The following is a 12500-nucleotide window of genomic DNA, read 5'->3' on the forward strand; positions in this document are numbered from 1 at the left end:
CATTTTTCTCTTTTCCAGTAGGTTCATCCAAGGAACTTAAGGTAGTAATGATGTTCATAACATCATTCGATTCATACATATAAAGCTATCTTATTCGAAGGTTTAAACTTGTAATCACTAGAACATAGTTTAGTTAATTCTAAACTTGTTCGCAAACAAAAGTTAATCCTTCTAACTTGACTTTTAAAATCAACTAAACACATGTTATATATCTATATGATATGCTAACTTAATGATTTAAAACCTGGAAACTCGAAAAACACCGTAAAACCGGATTTACGCCGTCGTAGTAACACCGCGGGCTGTTTTGGGTTAGTTAATTAAAAACTATGATAAACTTTGATTTAAAAGTTGTTATTCTGAGAAAATGATTTTTATTATGAACATGAAACTATATCCAAAAATTATGGTTAAACTCAAAGTGGAAGTATGTTTTCTAAAATGGTCATCTAGACGTCGTTCTTTCGACTGAAATGACTACCTTTACAAAAACGACTTGTAACTTATTTTTCCGACTATAAACCTATACTTTTTCTGTTTAGATTCATAAAATAGAGTTCAATATGAAACCATAGCAATTTGATTCACTCAAAACGGATTTAAAATGAAGAAGTTATGGGTAAAACAAGATTGGATAATTTTTCTCATTTTAGCTACGTGAAAATTGGTAACAAATCTATTCCAACCATAACTTAATCAACTTGTATTGTATATTATGTAATCTTGAGATACCATAGACACGTATACAATGTTTCGACCTATCATGTCGACACATCTATATATATTTCGGAACAACCATAGACACTCTATATGTGAATGTTGGAGTTAGCTATACAGGGTTGAGGTTGATTCCAAAATATATATAGTTTGAGTTGTGATCAATACTGAGATACGTATACACTGGGTCGTGGATTGATTCAAGATAATATTTATCGATTTATTTCTGTACATCTAACCGTGGACAACTAGTTATAGGTTACTAACGAGGACAGCTGACTTAATAAACTTAAAACATCAAAATATATTAAAAGTGTTGTAAATATATTTTGAACATACTTTAATATATATGTATATATTGTTATAGGTTCGTGAATCAACAGTGGCCAAGTCTTACTTCCCGACGAAGTAAAAATCTGTGAAAGTGAGTTATAGTCCCACTTTTAAAATCTAATATTTTTGGGATGAGAATACATGCAGGTTTTATAAATGATTTACAAAATAGACACAAGTACGTGAAACTACATTCTATGGTTGAATTATCGAAATCGAATATGCCCCTTTTTTATTAAGTCTGGTAATCTAAGAATTAGGGAACAGACACCCTAATTGACGCGAATCCTAAAGATAGATCTATTGGGCTTAACAAACCCCATCCAAAGTACCGGATGCTTTAGTACTTCGAAATTTATATCATATCCGAAGGGTGTCCCGGAATGATGGGGATATTCTTATATATGCATCTTGTTAATGTCGGTTACCAGGTGTTCACCATATGAATGATTTTTATCTCTATGTATGGGATGTGTATTGAAATATGAAATCTTGTGGTCTATTATTATGATTTGATATATATAGGTTAAACCTATAACTCACCAACATTTTTGTTGACGTTTTAAGCATGTTTATTCTCAGGTGATTATTAAGAGCTTCCGCTGTCGCATACTTAAATAAGGACGAGATTTGGAGTCCATGCTTGTATGATATTGTGTAAAAACTGCATTCAAGAAACTTATTTTGTTGTAACATATTTGTATTGTAAACCATTATGTAATGGTCGTGTGTAAACAGGATATTTTAGATTATCATTATTTGATAATCTACTTAAAGCTTTTTAAACCTTTATTGATGAAATAAAGGTTATGGTTTGTTTAAAAATGAATGCAGTCTTTGAAAAACGTCTCATATAGAGGTCAAAACCTCGCAACGAAATCAATTAATATGGAACGTTTTTAATCAATAAGAACGGGACATTTCAGTTGGTATCCGAGCGTTGGTCTTAGAGAACCAGAAAATTGCATTAGTGTGTCTTATCGAGTTTGTTAGGATGCATTAGTGAGTCTGGACTTCGACCGTGTTTTCTTTAAAAATGATTGCTTAACATTTTTGTTGGAAACTATATATTTTTAACATATGAATATTATGTGATATATTAATCTCTTAACGTGTTTGATATTATGTGATAGATGTCTACCTCTAGAACAAGTCCCATTGACTCACCTAATAATAATGAAGAGTCAAATATAAATTGGAATGATTCGTGGACTGATTCACAAGTTCCCGAAGAGGAACCGGAAGAAGAGTCGGAACCGGAAGAAGAATCGGAACCGGAAGAAGAATCGGAACCGGAAGAAGAAATAGAACCGGTGGGGGAAATAATAAAACGGTTAAGTAAAAGAGAATCCTCAACCAACCGACCAAGGTTAATTATGGTCAATGGTGTTTCCGCCAAGGAAGCAAAATATTGGGAGGATTACCAATTCTCCGATGAATCGGATTCCGACGAGAATTCCGATGATGTTATAGAAATTACCCCAACTGAATTTAAAAAGGCAAAAGAAAATAATAAGGGAAAGGGCATAAAAATAGAGAAATCTAATTCCAACCCCGATGAACTTTATATGTATCGTCAACCCCCGAAGTCCTTAAGTTATAACAATGACCCGGGAACCTCTAAACCACCAGGTTTTTCTAAACCAATGTGGACAACGACGGCTCGTATTAGGGGAACATCATATATCCCTAGAAACTTGGCAAAACGAACCAAAACCGAAGAAGAAGAAACGAGCGAGTCGGAATAAGATAGTTGTATTCGTGTGGTGTAATATATGTAATATAGTGTTCTTATGCTTTATGATATATGTAAAAATTGCTTGTATTAATAAGTATTTTTTTATGAATCTAACTCTTGTCTATTTTACAGTTTAAAAACACAAAATGGATAGACAACCCAATATTTTAAGAGACCTACCCGGAGACATGATTGATGAAATCTTGTCTAGAGTCGGCCAGAATTCTTCGGCACAACTATTTAAGGCGAGATCAGTTTGTAAGACATTCGAAGAACGTTCCAAGAATGTCTTGGTTTATAAGAGACTTTCGTTTGAAAGATGGGGGATATCACATTGGGAAACCCATAAGTTACGATGTGTTTACTTTGACGCATATATTGCGGGGAACCCAAATGCTATTTTACGCAACGGGTTAAGAAATTATTTTGACTCAATATATCCGAATATTGGACTTCGTGATTTAGAAAAAGCGGCTAACATGCAACATAAAGAAGCATGTTATGCTTACGGATTAGTAATGTTCGCTTCTCATCAAAGTGAGAACAAGAACATCGGGCTACAACTATTAAACAAAACGTTTCCACAAGTGACGGAGTCGGTAATTGGGGTAAGAAATGAGGTTTTTAGATTATTACGGGACTGTTGGACATTACGTAATCCTCGTCCCTTTGACGACGTTACAACACGCTGTCTTATCAACTGCCATAACGGTTATGTTGCACAAGACCAAGGATGGGAAGTAGTCCTAGTAAAACCAGAATGCATGACTTGTTTCTGGACGTATGAATTACGTGTCTTTATTGCCTTTGCTGAACGACTTGTGTACTAGCTAGAATTATCTTCACAACTATCTTGTATCAAAGTTATTGTGTGCTATATTTCATGCTTTATGTAAAATAAGCGGTATTGTAAGTTTGTAAAATATTGTATAAACGTTTGAACGCGAAATATTATTATAATCAGTTTTTCATATAGAATTGTAGTAGTTGAATTGTATATTAGCTACTAAGTATGAACTTAACGGGTAGGTACTACCCGAATTTAAACTTATAAAACGCTAATATGAAGAAAAAGCTTTTATAAATGAGTTCATATTATGCTACGAAATACTATTAACTACTCTTAATATTCTGTATGATTAACTTGTTCCATTTGACTATTTTGAAGGAAATGGCACCGACTACTCGACACACCGTGAATATGAATGAAGAGGAATTCCGTACTTTTCTAGCTTCAAACATAGCCGCAGTACAGGCTGCGTTACATACCAATAATAACCTTGGATCTAGCAGTACAGGAAATCGTGTAGGATGCACCTACAAAGAATTCACTGCCTGCAAACCTTTGGAATTTGATGGAACCGAAGGACCGATCGGATTGAAACGGTGGACCGAGAAGGTTGAATCGGTGTTTGCCATAAGTAAGTGTACTGAAGAGGACAAAGTGAAGTACGCTACGCATACCTTCACAGGTTCTGCGTTAACATGGTGGAATACCTATCTAGAGCAAGTGGGACAAGACGATGCGTACGCACTACCGTGGTCAGCATTCAAGCACTTGATGAACGAGAAGTACCGTCCCAGAACCGAGGTCAATAAGCTCAAGACAGAACTTAGAGGGTTACGAACCCAAGGATTTGATATTACCACGTACGAAAGACGATTCATGGAATTGTGCCTATTGTGTCCGGGAGCATTCGAAGATGAGGAAGAGAAGATCGACGCGTTTGTGAAAGGATTACCGGAAAGAATCCAAGAAGATATAAGTTCACACGAGCCCGCCTCCATACAACAGGCATGTAGAATGGCTCACAAACTAGTGAACCAGATTGAAGAAAGAATTAAAGAACAGACTGCTGAAGAGGCCAATGTGAAGCAAGTCAAAAGAAAGTGGGAGGAAAACGGTGATAAGAATCACCAATACAATAACAACAGCAATTATAACAATAATCGCAACAACTATCCTAACAATCGCAACATCAATCGCAACTACAACAAACGGCCCAACAACAACAACAACAACAACAACAACAACAGCAACCACAACAATCATCTTAACAACAATAATAACCGCAACAACAACAACAATCAGAAGCAGCTATGCCAAAGGTGTGAAAAGAATCACTCGGGATTCTGCACCAAATTTTGCAACAAGTGTAAAAGAAATGGTCATAGCGCGGCGAAGTGTGAGGTCTACGGACCAGGGGTTAATAGAACGAAAGGAACAAATGGTGTCGGAACGAGTAATGGCGGAGCAAGTAGTGTCGGAGCAAGTTATGCCAATGTAGTTTGTTATAAATGTGGAAAACCAGGCCACATTATTAGAAATTGCCCGAACCAGGAGAACACGAATGGACAAGGCCGCGGAAGAGTTTTCAATATTAATGCGGCAGAGGCACAAGAAGACCCGGAGCTTGTTACGGGTACGTTTCTTATTGACAATAAATCTGCTTACGTTTTATTTGATTCGGGTGCGGATAGAAGCTATATGAGTAGAGATTTTTGTGCTAAATTAAGTTGTCCATTGACGCCTTTGGATAGTAAATTTTTACTCGAATTAGCAAATGGTAAATTAATTTCAGCAGATAATATATGTCGGAATCGAGAAATTAAACTGGTTAGCGAAACATTTAAGATTGATTTGATACCAGTAGAGTTAGGGAGTTTTGATGTGATAATCGGTATGGACTGGTTGAAAGAAGTGAAAGCGGAGATCGTTTGTTACAAAAATGCAATTCGCATTATACGAGAAAAAGGAAAACCCTTAATGGTGTACGGAGAAAAGGGCAACACGAAGCTACATCTTATTAGTAATTTGAAGGCACAAAAACTAATAAGAAAAGGTTGCTATGGTGTTCTAGCACACGTCGAGAAAGTACAAACTGAAGAAAAGAGCATCAATGATGTTCCCGTCGCAAAAGAATTTCCTGATGTATTTCCGAAAGAATTACCGGGATTACCCCCACATCGATCCGTTGAATTTCAAATAGATCTTGTACCAGGAGCTGCACCAATAGCTCGTGCTCCTTACAGACTCGCACCCAGCGAGATGAAAGAACTGCAAAGCCAATTACAAGAACTTTTAGAGCGTGGTTTCATTCGACCAAGCACATCACCGTGGGGAGCTCCTGTTTTGTTTGTCAAGAAGAAAGATGGTACATTCAGGTTGTGTATCGACTACCGAGAGTTGAACAAACTTACCATCAAGAACCGCTACCCACTACCGAGAATCGACGACTTATTTGATCAACTACAAGGCTCGTCTGTTTATTCAAAGATTGACTTACGTTCCGGGTATCATCAAATGCGGGTGAAAGAAGATGATATTCCAAAGACTGCTTTCAGAACACGTTACGGTCATTACGAGTTTATGGTCATGCCGTTTGGTTTAACTAATTCACCAGCTGTGTTTATGGACCTTATGAACCAAGTGTGTGGACCATACCTTGACATGTTTGTCATTGTTTTCATTGATGACATACTTATTTACTCAAAGAATGACCAAGAACACGGTGAACATTTGAGAAAGGTGTTAGAAGTATTGAGGAAGGAAGAATTGTACGCTAAGTTTTCAAAGTGTGCATTTTGGTTGGAAGAAGTTCAATTCCTCGGTCACATAGTGAACAAAGAAGGTATTAAGGTGGATCCGACAAAGATAGAAACTGTTGAAAAGTGGGAAACCCCGAAAACTCCGAAACACATACGCCAGTTTTTAGGACTAGCTGGTTACTACAGAAGGTTCATCCAAGACTTTTCCAGAATAGCAAAACCCTTGACTGCATTAACGCATAAAGGGAAGAAATTTGAATGGAATGATGAACAAGAGAAAGCGTTTCAGTTATTGAAGAAAAAGCTAACTACGGCACCTATATTGTCATTACCTGAAGGGAATGATGATTTTGTGATTTATTGTGATGCATCAAAGCAAGGTCTCGGTTGTGTATTAATGCAACGAACGAAGGTGATTGCTTATGCGTCTAGACAATTGAAGATTCACGAACAAAATTATACGACGCATGATTTGGAATTAGGCGCGGTTGTTTTTGCATTAAAGACTTGGAGGCACTACTTATATGGGGTCAAAAGTATTATATATACCGACCACAAAAGTCTTCAACACATATTTAATCAGAAACAACTGAATATGAGGCAGCGTAGGTGGATTGAATTATTGAATGATTACGACTTTGAGATTCGTTACCACCCGGGGAAGGCAAATGTGGTAGCCGATGCCTTGAGCAGGAAGGACAGAGAACCCATTCGAGTAAAATCTATGAATATAATGATTCATAATAACATTACTACTCAAATAAAGGAGGCGCAACAAGAAGTTTTAAAAGAGGGAAATTTAAAGGATGAAATACCCAAAGGATCGGAGAAGCATCTTAATATTCGGGAAGACGGAACCCGGTATAGGGCTGAAAGGATTTGGGTACCAAAATTTGGAGATATGAGAGAAATGGTACTTAGAGAAGCTCATAAAACCAGATACTCAATACATCCTGGAACGGGGAAGATGTACAAGGATCTAAAGAAACATTTTTGGTGGCCGGGTATGAAAGCCGATGTTGCTAAATACGTAGGAGAATGTTTGACGTGTTCTAAAGTCAAAGCTGAGCATCAGAAACCATCAGGTCTACTTCAACAACCCGAAATCCCAGAATGGAAATGGGAAAACATTACCATGGATTTCATCACTAAATTGCCAAGGACTGCAAGTGGTTTTGATACTATTTGGGTAATAGTTGATCGTCTCACCAAATCAGCACACTTCCTGCCAATAAGAGAAGATGACAAGATGGAGAAGTTAGCACGACTGTATTTGAAGGAAGTCATCTCCAGACATGGAATACCAATCTCTATTATCTCTGATAGGGATGGCAGATTTATTTCAAGATTCTGGCAGACATTACAGCAAGCATTAGGAACTCGTCTAGACATGAGTACTGCCTATCATCCACAAACTGATGGGCAGAGCGAAAGGACGATACAAACGCTTGAAGACATGCTACGAGCATGTGTTATTGATTTCGGAAACAGTTGGGATCGACATCTACCGTTAGCAGAATTTTCCTACAACAACAGCTACCATTCAAGCATTGAGATGGCGCCGTTTGAAGCACTTTATGGTAGAAAGTGCAGGTCTCCGATTTGTTGGAGTGAAGTGGGGGATAGACAGATTACGGGTCCGGAGATTATACAAGAAACTACCGAGAAGATCATCCAAATTCAACAACGGTTGAAAACCGCCCAAAGTCGACAAAAGAGCTACGCTGACATTAAAAGAAAAGATATAGAATTTGAAATTGGAGAGATGGTCATGCTTAAAGTTGCACCTTGGAAAGGTGTTGTTCGATTTGGTAAACGAGGGAAATTAAATCCAAGGTATATTGGACCATTCAAGATTATTGATCGTGTCGGACCAGTAGCTTACCGACTAGAGTTACCTCAACAACTCGCGGCTGTACATAACACTTTCCACGTCTCGAATTTAAAGAAATGTTTTGCTAAAGAAGATCTCACTATTCCGTTAGATGAAATCCAAATCAACGAAAAACTTCAATTCATCGAAGAACCCGTCGAAATAATGGATCGTGAGGTTAAAAGACTTAAGCAAAACAAGATACCAATTGTTAAGGTTCGATGGAATGCTCGTAGAGGACCCGAGTTCACCTGGGAGCGTGAAGATCAGATGAAGAAGAAATACCCGCATCTATTTCCAGAAGATTCGTCAACACCTTCAACAGCTTAAAATTTCGGGACGAAATTTATTTAACGGGTAGGTACTGTAGTGACCCGAACTTTTCCATGTTTATATATATTAATTGAGATTGATATTTACATGATTAAATGTTTCCAACATGTTAAGCAATCAAACTTGTTCAGACTTGATTAATTGAAATATGTTTCATATAGACAATTGACCACCCAAGTTGATCGGTGATTCACGAACGTTAAAACTTGTAAAAACTATATGATGACATATATATGGATATATATATATAGTTAACATGATACTATGATAAGAAAACATATCATAAAGTATATTAACAATGAACTACATATGTAAAAACAAGACTACTAACTTAATGATTTTTAAACGAGACATATATGTAACGATTATCGTTGTAAAGACATTTAATGTATATATATCATATTAAGAGATATTCATACATGATAATATCATGATAATATAATAATTTAAAATCTCATTTGATATTATAAACATTGGGTTAACAACATTTAACAAGATCGTTAACCTAAAGGTTTCAAAACAACATTTACATGTAACGACTAACGATGACTTAACGACTCAGTTAAAATGTATATACATGTAGTATTTTAATATGTATTCATACACTTTTGAAAGACTTCAAGACACTTATCAAAATACTTCTACTTAACAAAAATGCTTACAATTACATCCTCGTTCAGTTTCATCAACAATTCTACTCGTATGCACCCGTATTCGTACTCGTACAATACACAGCTTTTAGATGTATGTACTATTGGTATATACACTCCAATGATCAGCTCTTAGCAGCCCATGTGAGTCACCTAACACATGTGGGAACCATCATTTGGCAACTAGCATGAAATATCTCATAAAATTACAAAAATATGAGTAATCATTCATGACTTATTTACATGAAAACAAAATTACATATCCTTTATATCTAATCCATACACCAACGACCAAAAACACCTACAAACACTTTCATTCTTCAATTTTCTTCATCTAATTGATCTCTCTCAAGTTCTATCTGCAAGTTCTAAGTGTTCTTCATAAATTTCAAAAGTTCTAGTTTCATAAAATCAAGAATACTTTCAAGATTGCTAGCTCACTTCCAATCTTGTAAGGTGATCATCCAACCTCAAGAAATCTTTGTTTCTTACAGTAGATTATCATTCTAATACAAGGTAATAATCATATTCAAACTTTGGTTCAATTTCTATAACTATAACAATCTTATTTCAAGTGATGATCTTACTTGAACTTGTTTTCGTGTCATGATTTTGCTTCAAGAACTTTGAGCCATCCAAGGATCCATTGAAGCTAGATCCATTTTTCTCTTTTCCAGTAGGTTCATCCAAGGAACTTAAGGTAGTAATGATGTTCATAACATCATTCGATTCATACATATAAAGCTATCTTATTCGAAGGTTTAAACTTGTAATCACTAGAACATAGTTTAGTTAATTCTAAACTTGTTCGCAAACAAAAGTTAATCCTTCTAACTTGACTTTTAAAATCAACTAAACACATGTTATATATCTATATGATATGCTAACTTAATGATTTAAAACCTGGAAACACGAAAAACACCGTAAAACCGGATTTACGCCGTCGTAGTAACACCGCGGGCTGTTTTGGGTTAGTTAATTAAAAACTATGATAAACTTTGATTTAAAAGTTGTTATTCTGAGAAAATGATTTTTATTATGAACATGAAACTATATCCAAAAATTATGGTTAAACTCAAAGTGGAAGTATGTTTTCTAAAATGGTCATCTAGACGTCGTTCTTTCGACTGAAATGACTACCTTTACAAAAACGACTTGTAACTTATTTTTCCGACTATAAACCTATACTTTTTCTGTTTAGATTCATAAAATAGAGTTCAATATGAAACCATAGCAATTTGATTCACTCAAAACGGATTTAAAATGAAGAAGTTATGGGTAAAACAAGATTGGATAATTTTTCTCATTTTAGCTACGTGAAAATTGGTAACAAATCTATTCCAACCATAACTTAATCAACTTGTATTGTATATTATGTAATCTTGAGATACCATAGACACGTATACAATGTTTCGACCTATCATGTCGACACATCTATATATATTTCGGAACAACCATAGACACTCTATATGTGAATGTTGGAGTTAGCTATACAGGGTTGAGGTTGATTCCAAAATATATATAGTTTGAGTTGTGATCAATACTGAGATACGTATACACTGGGTCGTGGATTGATTCAAGATAATATTTATCGATTTATTTCTGTACATCTAACCGTGGACAACTAGTTATAGGTTACTAACGAGGACAGCTGACTTAATAAACTTAAAACATCAAAATATATTAAAAGTGTTGTAAATATATTTTGAACATACTTTAATATATATGTATATATTGTTATAGGTTCGTGAATCAACAGTGGCCAAGTCTTACTTCCCGACGAAGTAAAAATCTGTGAAAGTGAGTTATAGTCCCACTTTTAAAATCTAATATTTTTGGGATGAGAATACATGCAGGTTTTATAAATGATTTACAAAATAGACACAAGTACGTGAAACTACATTCTATGGTTGAATTATCGAAATCGAATATGCCCCTTTTTTATTAAGTCTGGTAATCTAAGAATTAGGGAACAGACACCCTAATTGACGCGAATCCTAAAGATAGATCTATTGGGCTTAACAAACCCCATCCAAAGTACCGGATGCTTTAGTACTTCGAAATTTATATCATATCCGAAGGGTGTCCCGGAATGATGGGGATATTCTTATATATGCATCTTGTTAATGTCGGTTACCAGGTGTTCACCATATGAATGATTTTTATCTCTATGTATGGGATGTGTATTGAAATATGAAATCTTGTGGTCTATTATTATGATTTGATATATATAGGTTAAACCTATAACTCACCAACATTTTTGTTGACGTTTTAAGCATGTTTATTCTCAGGTGATTATTAAGAGCTTCCGCTGTCGCATACTTAAATAAGGACGAGATTTGGAGTCCATGCTTGTATGATATTGTGTAAAAACTGCATTCAAGAAACTTATTTTGTTGTAACATATTTGTATTGTAAACCATTATGTAATGGTCGTGTGTAAACAGGATATTTTAGATTATCATTATTTGATAATCTACTTAAAGCTTTTTAAACCTTTATTGATGAAATAAAGGTTATGGTTTGTTTAAAAATGAATGCAGTCTTTGAAAAACGTCTCATATAGAGGTCAAAACCTCGCAACGAAATCAATTAATATGGAACGTTTTTAATCAATAAGAACGGGACATTTCATATAATGTTCCCGGTCGATACTAACCACTCACGTATCGACTGTGGTTGACGTACGGGACCTCCATCTTATAATGTTCTCTGTCGATTAAGTGTCGGATGAGGTGGTCGAAAGCCGGTTTCGACATCAAGACCATACAACGTACATACCAACTATACAAGGTTTCACGGAAACCCAAATCACTTCATGCGCACTTTAACCATCAGGCGCACCTCGGTCGCCGGAAACCAAGGCTAGCCCGAACTCCGCAGCTCAGAATGACATGCCAATGAAACTTCGGAACCCGAGAATCAATTTGTTTCATCAAACGTAAGAGTCGTGCAAAATTTCGGGTCGATCCGACATGATTTGAGCACTGTATGAAAAATTATGACTCCTCAGAAAATCAATGTCTGTTCCTGTCACTTCACTTTTTGTGCAATATGTATATATAGGGGGTACCATGTCCACTCCATGCCCTGGTACCCAGACAAGGGGCCGGAAAGTGCAAGGCAATAGAGGTTGCCTAGCGAAGCCGGAGAGCGATTACGAGTTATGAGTGACCCTATAACATGAAGCCAAACACCAAGTCGTGGCCCCGAAAACCAAGTCGTGACCGAGAAATATGAGCCATGGCCTGGTCGTCACCTAGCAAACCAAGTCGCGACTTAGTTTTCTAGGCCACTGCCAAGCTAA

This window comes from Rutidosis leptorrhynchoides, chromosome 11 (genome assembly GCF_046630445.1).
Source record: "Rutidosis leptorrhynchoides isolate AG116_Rl617_1_P2 chromosome 11, CSIRO_AGI_Rlap_v1, whole genome shotgun sequence".
Classification (NCBI taxonomy): domain Eukaryota; kingdom Viridiplantae; phylum Streptophyta; class Magnoliopsida; order Asterales; family Asteraceae; genus Rutidosis; species Rutidosis leptorrhynchoides.